Source organism: Lagenorhynchus albirostris, chromosome 13 (genome assembly GCF_949774975.1).
Source record: "Lagenorhynchus albirostris chromosome 13, mLagAlb1.1, whole genome shotgun sequence".
Taxonomy (NCBI): domain Eukaryota; kingdom Metazoa; phylum Chordata; class Mammalia; order Artiodactyla; family Delphinidae; genus Lagenorhynchus; species Lagenorhynchus albirostris.
In genome coordinates this window covers 71120767-71132819 of record NC_083107.1, presented here as the reverse complement: position 1 = coordinate 71132819, position 12053 = coordinate 71120767, and the positions used below count along the sequence as shown (strand labels likewise).

At 43.3% G+C, this 12053-nt stretch overlaps 1 protein-coding gene across 7 annotated transcripts in view; it reads left to right on the top strand.

The window, feature by feature from the left end:
• The first annotated feature begins 1652 nt into the window (after positions 1 to 1652).
• Positions 1653 to 12053, top strand: part of UBXN2A (UBX domain protein 2A) — a 42031-nt gene continuing 31630 nt past the window's right edge. For 5 of the 7 annotated variants that reach the window (XR_009544072.1, XM_060169053.1, XM_060169055.1 and 2 more), the window contains exon 1: positions 1927 to 2172. The gene's annotated coding sequence lies outside the window, so the exon portion shown is untranslated. Of the gene's footprint in view, positions 1738 to 1926; positions 2173 to 2301; positions 2373 to 12053 lie in introns of those variants that run through there. The other 2 variants (XM_060169050.1, XM_060169051.1) reach the window with 2 other exon arrangements.

Here is a 12053-nt window from a genome sequence, read left to right as displayed (position 1 = left end):
CCGTTCCTTACACTACCAACATTTGTGAGTATGTAACTGACTTTGTAAGCGGCAAGCAGCAGAACCCCCATTGGATAACAGCACAGGTGTAAGGACAGACATATAGATAAATGGAACAGAATTTTGAGTCCAGAAATAAACCAACATATCTAGGGTCAGTTGATTTTTGACCAGGGAAGAGTCCTCTCTTTATCAAATGGTCCTGGGACAAAAAAGAACAGGAAAAAGAAGAGGCCTCACATCAAGGCCATTCATAGAAAAGTCTCTTTGCCCTAAGGAATCAAAGTAACTCCTTACCAGTGGCTTCAACAGACAAGATTTCTGGAGAACTGGTTTGAAGCTGAACTCACCATGGGATCCCAGAATTGCTCTCGTAAAGAAGAGTTCAAAAGACTCAGAGGGTGCCTTTACCTGTGTGGGGATGGCAGGGGCCTGTAGGTGAGGCCCAGTATCAATCTGAATTCCAGCACTAAAAACTATCAAGTAAAAGGGAGATGGGCTCTGTGCGATGCCCTAGAGGGGTGGGATAGGGAGGCTGGAAGGGAGGCAATATGGGGACATGTGTATGCATATGGCTGATTTCCTTTGTTGTGCAACAGAAACTAACACAGTATTGTGAAGCAAGTATATTCCAAGATTTATTTTTAAAAAAAAAGGAAAAAAGGAAGAAAAAGATAGAGAGGGAGAGAGATAGAAAGGGAGAGAGAGAGATAGAGACAGAAAGAAATAGGAAGGAAGGGAGGGAGGGAGGAACAAAGGAACAAAGGATGCACCTTTCACTGAACTGCCTAACCCGGTAGAATATTCCTGCTGTAACAAATGTCCCTTAGTTTACAATAATAAATGTTTTGTCCAAGTATTTATGTAAAAAAAAAACTGTCACGTAAAAACAAATATGAAATAGAGATTATATTTGAAAGGATTATTGGGGGGAGGGGGGAAGACTACTGAAATAAGGCTGGAGGACAATTACAATGGGGAGAATGTTCAATTGTCAAAAAAAAAAAATCCTGGATTTAGATAAAGAGAGACTTTATTGGAAAGGTTTATTCCAAGAAGAGGAAAAGGAACTACTGCAATGGGGTTTGGGGGATGAGGCAACAACCATCGCTACAGGGCAAGGCTATGACCGTGAAGTCTGCAACTGTCTCCAAGGTCAGACAGAAAATGGCCCTTCTTGTATAGGGAGGAGCGAACAAAGGCTACAAAGAACTGGGTGTGGGGCACAGTGGAATGGGTGGGTGGAGGTGGCAGTGATCGCGTGGGAGATCAGAGTGGTTTACATGGAGGTCAGCCTATTTTTCAGGAGTGATGGTGAAGGAGGGCTTGTACGCTGGATCAGGATGAGGGTGGGTCAAAGTTTAGGAGCCTGGAGGAAGGAGAGAAGCTTAAGTTTGGTCAAAACAAGGTAGCTGGTATTTTGTCCAGATTGGTCAGTGAGAACAATAAGTAAAGCTAATCATTTATGAGGCAAAAAAAAAAAAAAGAAGGGCATTTGGAGGGTCTATGTCTGACTTTGTCATAGGTAAACAAGGGGGCATCCCTGAGTCTTATCTAAACCACGTGGGGAAGGGTGGTTTCTTCCTTGCTGTCAGCCCTTTCAGGGGCATGAAAGGATGGGAGAATTTTTTTTTAACCTTTGCTTTCCAGAATCACAGGTCTCAGGTGAAGTTCAACATGGTCAGAATGCAGGTAAATCTCTCCACGGATTCAATCAGCGGCTGACGACGTACGGAGGTAAGTTGATGCTGGGTTCTCAGGTAGGTAGCTCTCTGCATTTCCCGCGTCGGGTGAAGAGGCAAGGAGCAGCAGCGCCCACGGGAAGAAAGCGGCGGCCGCCATTCGCGCGGGTAACGCTGCGGCCCGAAGCGGCCGGCGCCGCCAGCCCCGCCCCCGCGCGCCCCCGCGCGGCCCCCGCGGCCCCGCGCGCGCTCTCGGGTCTGCGCAGAGCCGGCCTCGGCGCGTCCTCGGCGCCGGGCGGCAGTGACCGAGGGAGGCGCGCAGGGTCGCAGCGGCGCGGCAGCCGAGCTTGAGAGGGTCTGGGGACAGTAGTGCTCCCAGTGTGAGGGGCGGCGGCGCGGCGGCGGCGGCGCCCGCGGTCCCTGAGCGAATTGAGGACGAGGCCGCGAGGCGACGGCGCGGCGGGGCCCCCTCCAGCGGCCGCGCCCGGAGGTGAGTTTCCTGGGGCCGCGCCGCGCTCCGCTGGGCCGGCCGCCGGGGGTGGGCGGGCGTTTCCCGGGCGGGGCGGTGGCGGTCGTTGGGTCGGGCCGAGTCGCCGCACCCGGTCTTTGTCTCGGTTTCGGTGCTCGCGTCTGTGACCCCGAAAGGGCACAGTCGCGCGACGGCCGGGGCGGGACTCCTGGTCAGCGCAGGTGAGGCGCGGCTTTCCCGAGCGGCGGACTCCGGGAAAGCGCCACGGTGGTTTTCTCTCTCTGCGAGCGCTCGGAAACTTCGAGTTCTCTCTTCTCAAAATGCAGAAGTGCAGTACAGAAATCCAGAGCATGTCTGTTTGGGGTGGACATTTCTTCGGTAACTTCATTAGCTGCCTCCCGCAACTCACTTTTGTAGGCTAGATGGTCTCTGTTTTCATATTTAATTTCTTTTTTTCTGTGTCCGATTTTTATTTGCAGTTTGTTACTTGTTAGCAATGACGGACGTTAGTGTGGCATCCAGCGTTGCTTCCTTCGTACTTATTCGAGATCACAGAAAATAAAGACAGGTGGGACTTCCCTGGCGGTCCAGTGGTTAAGATTCCGCGCTTCCCTTTCAGGGGCGCGGGTTCCTCCTCTAGTCGGGGGAACTAACATCCCGCGTGCTGAAAGGCGACCAAAAAAATAAATTTAAAAGAAGTAATAATAGGGCTTCCCTGGTGGCGCAGTGGTTGAGAGTCCGCCTGCCGATGCAGGGGACACGGGTTCGTGCCCCGGTCCTGGAAGATCCCACATGCCGCGGAGCGGCTGGGCCCGTGAGCCAGGGCCGCTGAGCCTGCGCGTCCGGAGGCTCCGCAACGAGAGAGGCCACAACAGTGAGAGGCCCGCGTACCGCAAAAAAAAAAAAAAAAAAAAAAGTAATAATAAAGATAGGAAATTGACAGTCTGTGTTTATGTCAATGTGGAATTGTAAAGTGTGACAGATTGTATAAGCGACGTGAAAACCAGCTTCTTCACTTCGTAGTCATAGCTCAAGTGTGTTTTTGGACTGTTGATAAGGTTTTTAATTATATTGATACTTTAGTTTTAATGGGAAACTTTAAAAGTTGATGTGTCTTATGTGTAAATATGCTGAAAGTCATATTGATTTAAAAAGCAGTTAAATCCACTGAATGTTGAGCACGTATGTGTAACACTGAAGTTAGAGCGAGGCACTGATGGAATCCAAAAATGAATAAGAATTATGTGCAGGATGGCGGGAGTGATTAAGCACACAAACAATGATGCAAGGCAAAAACTACAACGCGTTGAGCGCTGACTCTTAGCCCTGCGTGTGGTAAATACTTTACATGCATACTTTAATTACTTAATATTTAATGTTAATTACCTAGTTTATCATCCGAGTGTTTTTAGTACCTGCTGTGTGCTGAGTACTAACGATATGATGGTGACCATTATAGGTTTTTGCCTTTAAAGACTTTAGATTGTCACTGGAGGACACAAGTAACCACACAAGTGAATGCCAGTCTACTTAGAAGCTAAAAAGGAAGAATGTAGGGTGTTGTGAGCGTATAATTGGGGTACATATCCCAGCTGAAGAAATCAGTTAAAGTTTCCCTAGGAAAAGTAATCTTTGTACTCAAGATATTACGGGTAAGTAGAAATTAGATGAAGGTGACTCCCAAATGAGGGAAGAAAGGTCCAGGTAAAGGAAATCCGTTCCACAGAGGCTTGGGAAGGTTTTGGGAACTGAAGGTCAGAGCAGTTGGAAAGAGTGTGGAAAGCGAAAGGGGGCTGTGGTTAGGGCCCCAGAGATGATGTGGGGCCTTTTAAACAATGTTAAGGATTTAGGACCAGCTTTTTCTTTTCTTTCTTTAAACTTTTATAGGGAAGTTTTCAAACCACTCAAATGTAGTGAGAGGACATTGCAGTGAACTCCCCTGTCATGTTATCCAAAGGATTTAGACTTTATTTGAAGAGTAGTGGAAGGTCCCTGAAAGATTTTAAGCAAGGAAGTAACACAGTCAAATTTGTATCTTAATCAAAAAGGTCACCCTGACTCCTGTGTAGACACTGAATTGAATGGGGACAAGAATGGATGTGGGGAAACCACCCAGAGATGGTCGCTGGGACTAGGTTTGTGACTGTGATGGTGGGGGAAATTCTAATGTAACAGGGAAGAGCCAAATTGGACTCCATGTTGGATCCGTTTCTGTAACCTTTGCTTTCTGCTGCTTTTGTTCACTAAAAGGATAGTGTGTATACATAACGCCCTGCCTGGGGGAACCCTGACCCTCTGCCTGAAGGTTAAACCAAAGTGACTTTGTTCAGGGAAACATCTGGACCCTGTTCCACCTGTGGATGGCCACAAGAAAGAAGAAATTAACACATCCTCTCCTCCAGGCTGGCCATTCCAGGGGATATTTGCAAAACTTATGGCCTTTTTACTTTACTTCCTCATCTCCTCCCCCTCTCTGTGCTATAAAAGAAACTGGCATCCACACCCCTGGAAGATGGTTTTTCAGAGACACTTATCTGCCACCTTCTTGGTCTTCCGGCTTTCCGAATAAAGTCGTGTTCCTTGCCTCAGCACCTCGTCTCCGATTTTGGCCAGTTGTGTGGCAAGCAGAGTGAGCTTGGACTCAGTAACACCAAGAGTACATAACTGATCTCTCCTTGCTGTGTTAGCAATTCTATATTCATGCCTTTTGGAGGAATTATGGAAGGTTTTCTTGAGATTGTATTTGAGATGGGTTTTGCAAGGTAAATAACATTTCAGTATGGAGCCCATTCTGAAATGCGAACATCTTGGTGTCAAGAGGATAGCTGACTCAGCAACCTTAACGGTTTCTGCAGAAATTTCACCTTCTAGGATTTTCTCATTTAAATTACTTTTGTCACTATCACTTTGGTCTTTGGGAGCATATAACTCCCTTATTAACAATTTTTTCTAGAAGACAACAAAAATGTATTTTCTGCATTACTGCAATTACAGCTAAGATAAGCTGAAACTTCCCAAAAGATTTCATTTTTTTGTTGTATACATAATAGTTAATAAACTAGAATTCCCAAAATATACAAATAAACTGTCTTTTAAAGTGTTTGATCTGATGCTCCCATAGTTTGCTCTTGGAAGCCTAATCCTATTCCATAGAAGATGTAACTGAAAGGTGATCCAATGGTTTCTTTAAAGAGAAACTTCATCTTCTACATAGCAGGCCTAGTGGCATAATATCTTGATGTAAATCCATAATCTTAAAGAAAATAGCCCATAGTGTATGTTTATAAAAATAAGTAAAATTTGTAATATGCAAGTTTTTCTTTCAAATTTTAATGTATACATTTAAAAGACTACATTTCTTAGTAGTCTAAATCTATTTTGACTGAATTTTCCTTTCAGTCGATCGATATGTTCCAAAAAGCTCAGTCTACTCTGGTTCCTGACTGATTTTATTACTGCAGTTGTTGGGAGTAAGTGAGATAATATTTGAGAAGGTGTTGAGTAAACTGATGTACAGTACAAATGTAAGATGGTAGTGGTACTGATTAGAAGTAAACTGAAGCAAAATGAAGGAAATTCTGTTCATCTGTCCATTCTGATGCCCAGCCTCATACTGGTAACTAAGATATTTGTCAGATGGCTTCTTTATTCTCTACATACAGTACACAACGACTTAGGTTCATTCGTGTCACATGACTGATGATTGTAGACACTCAATAGATACAAATTTTACATGGTCCATTTCCATATTACTGATTTATGGTAGGAAATACCTAAAATAATGGTGACTTTATGTCCATTATAGAATGAGTTTTTACTTCATAATTCTATGCCAAGGATAAACATTCAGTATGTTTTTCCTTGTTAGTCTGTAAACTCCCTGGTGATAGATACTGTGTCTGTCCTATTGACTCTCCTATCATTAGTTGTAAACCAGTGCTTTATACACAGTGGTGGGAGGTTCAGTAAATATACAAATGTTGTTTAATTAGTGAAATCAAAAGTAAAATTTCATAGCCATGTCAAAATTAAAACTTTTTAAAAATTATTATTAAAAAAAATTTTTTTAGTTCTTTTTTTGAGTTTTTATTTATTTTCCTTAATTTTTTTTTGGCTGTGTCAGGTCTTAGTTGTGGCACACGGGATCTTTGTTGAGGCATGCGGGATCCTTTTCGATACAGCACAGGTCTGCTCAGGTTTCTCTCTAGTTGCAGCGCACGGGCTTCTCTCCAGTTATGGCATGCAGGTTTTCTCTCTCTGGTTGTGGCGCACAGGCTCCAGGGCATGTGGGCTCTCTCATTGAGATGCACGAGCACAGTAGTGGCACGTGGGCTTAGTTGCCTCGCGGCATGTGGTATCTTAGTTTCCTGACAAGGGATTGAACCCACGTCCCCTGCATTGGAAGGCAGATTCTTTACCACTGGACCACCAGGGAAGTCCCCAAATTAAAACTTTTGAGACTTAAGTCTGAAGGTGTTTTCTTACCATAAGTCCTTGTAACAGAGGTTATGATTGTGGGCTGGGAAAAGAGAAGGGAGCATAACATTATTGTATTTCTTTTGTTCTCAAAACAACCTTCTTAGGAGGATAATTATTTCCAAGTTACAAGTTAGGCAACTAGGACTTAGAGAAGTTAAATAACAACACTTAAGCTCAAAAATGATGTAGCCACAAAAACAAACAAACAAACAAACAAAATGATGTAGCCAGTATTCCAGTACAGGATACTTTGAATCCAGGGTCTGTTCTTCATTCTTTTGCTGTCATGAAACAAGTAAAAACAATTATCAGTAGCTTATAGCTACGAAATGATGAAAAACATTAGTAATTTGCTAGAGAACAATAACCTATTAACAGGAAACATAGTGAGATACTCTAAGGATGGCTAGTCCTTGTTTTGCACTTGCTAAGCACTACGGAAGAAACAGGAAATGTGTAAGTTGTGATACCTGTCTTCAAGGATCTTGGATCTAGTAGAGCTAAAAGAAACAATAGTAAATAATATCAGACAATATGATTTAAATGCCAGAAATCTAAATGCTTTAGGAGAGGATTACTAATAAGGGTTTACTATTTCACCTTTACAGTAGAAGTAGATCTTGAGCTGGGACTTGAAGGATAATTTAGATTTGAATGCCTGGAAGTGAGGCTGGAGATAGATGGGCTCCAGGCTAGGCGTTTACAACTGGCCTCCTGTTCACACCTCCTGGGGTGAGAAGAAGATGGGCTCCAAGCTGGATATTCATTACCAGCCCCCTGTTTACACTTCCTGAAGCAAGAGACAAACGGGCTCCAGGACTACATATTTATGACCGGACTCCTGTCTATATTTCAAGATCTGCACCTCGTTATAAAAACCAGCAACAGGAATAGGGTAAATAACCAGACATTGGGCATTTTTATGGCAGGGACAGGGTGGAACCAAACCCTGTTAAAGGATCAAGAGGTCATACACTTCCCATCCTTGGGACAAGGGAGACGTTACGCATGTGCAAAAGCCTTCATGGGGTCAAAAAGGCAGGGGATGCCAGACCATAGTAAGTCCTGCTATCTCCTCCCAGAGGCCTTCTTGGTGGGCTCCACCTTAACTTAGGGGTGCGTGCGCATCCAGGGGAGGGTCCAGAAGCAAATTAGGCATGGGCTCAAAACAATACTATTGGTCAAAAGAAGACAAAGACCTGGAAGACTGCCCCCTTATAAAGGATTTAAACTTCCCAAGGGTGCGACTCTTCTCTGAGTTTGCCCATGCGTCTTTCCGCATGTACTTTGTTTTTCCAATAAACTTCTTGCTTTTCTCTTTACCTTTTGCCTCCTTGCCTGAATTCTTTCCTGACAAGGCAGGTAGGAAACAGGGACCCAGGCCCTAGCTGCTGGCCCCTGTGGTCCAGTGGTTAGGTCTCCCTGTCCCGGAACTAAGATCTTGCTTCCTGCTACTGCTTGCTGCAAGCTGCCGCTTACTGCTGCCTGTGTCCAAAATCAGAAGGGTGGTTACAGTGTGAACAAAGAAGTGGAGTGAACATGTTATGTTTATGAGACAGTCAGGATCATATCTAAACTAAAGGATTATTTTAGAGTAGTTGAAAGTAATGTTGGAAAACTGTCAACTGAAAAGCAAACAGCACCACCAGAATGTAATGTCCACAGGGGCTGGGATCTGTTTTATTCAGTATGTATCCCAAGCACCACCTAGAATCATGCCTGGTATATAGTAGGAGCTGAATAAATATACATTATATATATATATATATATATATTTTTTTTTTTTTTTTTTTTTGCGGTACGCGGGCCTCTCACTGTTGTGGCCTCTCCCGTTGCGGGCACAGGCTCCGGACACGCAGGCTCAGCGGCCATGGCCCACGGGCCTAGCCGCTCCGCGGCATGCGGGATCCTCCCGGACCGGGGCACGAACCCACGTCCCCTGCATCGGCAGATGGACTCCCAACCACTGCGCCACCAGGGAAGCCCCTATTTTTTATTTTTATTTTTTTGGCCACACCGTGCGGCTTGTGGGATCTTAGTTCCCTGACCAGGGATTGAACCTGGGCCCACGTCAGTGAAAGTGCCGAGTCCTAACCACTGGACTGCCAGGGAATTCCCAAAAAGGAAGTAATTCTTAAGTGAAGCAATTAAATAGTTTTAGAAATATGAGATTTGAAGGACAAGGTCTTAGGAGAAAACCGTGAAATTCTGGCTTTCTGAATATACTTTCAGTTGGTTTTCTGGTTTTTAAATTTTTAAAAAATCAAAACAATATATAGTTTAAAAGGCAAGTATGTAGTGTCAGAAGACTTAAAACTAAAAGTGCTCCCACTCCGTTTCCCTAAAGACAACTGCTTTGAACTCATAGCTGTTTCTTATGTAATTTACAGCCGTATTTCTGACCAGTATGTGTTTTGAGTTATTAATTTTGAACATTGCGTTTTGTATTGCTGTTAGGATAGATAACTGTTTTAGCTCGATTATGCTGTTAGCTACAAATTGGCATTTTCCATTGGCACTTGCCATCTACCTCTACAAGGACTAAATCATGTGCTGCTGCAGCTGCTGATTTTCAACACCCCCTGAAAGGAGTTCAGGGTAGAGACCAGAAATGAGGCACTCTGTGCTCCAGGAAAAACTGGCAGAACAGGTCTTCAGATATATCGTTAGATATTTTCAGGAGCTGATTTTATGAGCCCAATTCTTGTTATCTCCTAATATCTAGAAAAACACTAAAATCCTTCATGGTGACATCTAATCTTCGTTACTAGCAGAAACCTTCTGCAAAAAAGTCTGTGCTGGATTGCATATACTCCCCCTTCACCAAAATCACATATATACTGACATTCCCCCCCTACCTCTTTGGAGCAGTTTCTCAGAGCTACCTGGGATGCTGTCTCCTGGGCTGCAGTCCTTATTTTGCCCCAAATAAAACTTAAAGCTCTCGGGCTTCCCTGGTGGCGCAGTGGTTGAGAGTCCGCCTGCCGATGCAGGGGACGCGGGTTCGTGCCCCGGTCCGGGAGGATCCCACATGCCGCGGAGCGGCTGGGCCCGTGAGCCATAGCCGCTGAGCCTGCGCGTCCGGAACCTGTGCTCTTCAACGGGAGAGGCCACAGCAATGAGAGGCCCGTGTACCGCAAAAAAAAAAAAAAAAAGACAAACTCTCACATTGTGCATTTTTTTAAGTCGACAATGCTTATCCCCTTTTCCTTTTCACATTCTTTTAATGGCTTTAGCTAAGTTTTTTCCATACCAGAAACAAATATATACACTATTTTTTTTCCCTTTGGACCTCAGATTTATCCTTGGCCCAGAGATGACATAATTATATTTATCTAATAAATGTAATAAGCACTTGCAAACTCAAAAGGACATTGACAGTGCTGTATCTTATATTTAACAATCAGCTTTAATGGTTGCATTTTTAAAGCATACAGTTTATCTAATTGTGTAACCCATTTAAGATGTTATACATTTTTGATATTTAAAAAAATATCTCCCCCCTTCTCTGATTTATTATTGATACTTTGTAAATCTAAAGCTTAATCCAGTGCCTTACATTTAATAAATATTGAGTAAAATTCTTTGGATGAAATAATAGTCTGTTTTCTTTCTCCCTTTGCGGAGCACAGGCTCCGGACGGGCAGGCTCAGTGGCCATGGCTCACGGGCCCAGCTGCTCCGCGGCATGTGGGATATTCCTGGACCGGGGCACGAACCCATGTCCCCTGCATCGGCAGGCAGACTGTCAACCACTGCACCACCAGGGAAGCCCTGTTTTCATTTTTTAAGTCTAGGGAATAATTTTGAAGAGCAGTACAGGAGGGATTAAGAAGTCTTTAGAAATACAAAATACCCACTTGAGACAATAAAGACATCCAATTTGCCCTGATTGTTGGATGCCATCTTCTCGGATGTGGCTCTAGTAACTCCTACCCAAAAGCTAGCTGAAAGGCTAGAAGAGGCAGCCTGTGAAGTTCTTGTTGGGGGTGCTGCTGAAGGTGCCCTCCCCCACCTTATGTTGGGTACTGACTCCTCTGCCTCATTGCATTTCCTCATTTTTCCTTCCTTTCAGTTTCTCCTTGTCTTTGAGAATTGCTCACAATTTTGTTACAAAAAGGCTAAGAAATAAATTCACTAACAGTTTATGTTCAATTCGTAATGAAGACAATAGAAGCATTTAAAACAGTTTTCAATGATATTTTCCAGAGCAGACTCTACTATCCTACTTTCATTCCTAGCAAAACAGATGCTAAGTGGGAATTAGTGCTCCAGCCAAATTGGCTGTGGTTATGAGCCCAGTTCCATTAGCAGCAGGAAACTGGAATGGAAGTCAGGACCTAAGATCATTCAGACTGGTGTTATCTGGTGAAAGGCTGCTGCTGGATCCTCAGTTACCCAGATTAAATCCACCTCCAGATACTTTGGAGACTTTTAAGTGGGAGCAGTATGCTACTACTTCTAGTGCCCATTTTCTGTTTCTCATTGCTTTGAAATGGATCTGGTGGATCTTCAGTGGCTATTACTGAGCAGGTCTGCCCTCTTTAAATATGCTTAATACTTACATTTTTTAATACTTATATTTTTAAATAGAGGTATTTGCTTTTTTATATACATATTCTCCAGAGAGAATTTAAGAAACATATTTGATATAGTCTGAGAGTTGAAATATTTTTAATGCTTTCTGGAGATGTCTAGCTTGATTATATCTTCTTTTTGGTAAAGTGTTTTTCTTTATTTTTCTTTTATTTTGGCCGCACCGCACGGCATATGGGATTTTAGTTCCCTGATCAGGGATCGAACCTGCTCCCCCTGCATTGGAAGTGTGGAGTCATAACCACTGTACTGGCAGGGAAGTCCAAAAGTGTTTTTCTAGTTTTAAATCTGTAGAGTAGACTCTGGGACCTTGATTGTCATAAACAGTCTATCGTGACCTAATAGTAACATTCTCTTAACTGTTTGTTTTAAGCACATATAAAAAGTAATTGTAATCTTGTTCGGGTGACTTAAAAGTCTAGTTACAAATTATAACTATATAGGTTTACTAAAGCATTGTACTTTTCTCTCTATAATCAGTTTGGTTGTGTTTTCCTTTGATAACCAGACATGCCAGGTTACATAGAACAGATCTGATATTTCCTACCTTGAATGTTGACAAGTGATAACTTTAATTGTGCAATAGGCAGTGTGCTGCTAAAATTTCTCTCTGTGCCCACATTGCCTTCAAGCTGTGAGTCAACCAGATGTCTTATGAAGCTCTTTGGTTGTCTTAAAACAGATGTATCTTTATCCTAAACATGATCAATCTATTTCTCATGTTCATCACTTTAAATATGAGTTCATAGTACTTTTCCCCACTTCACATTACTGATAGAGCAAAAGTACTGCCTTTTAAGAAGCTAATGAAATGACATTGTACAACTC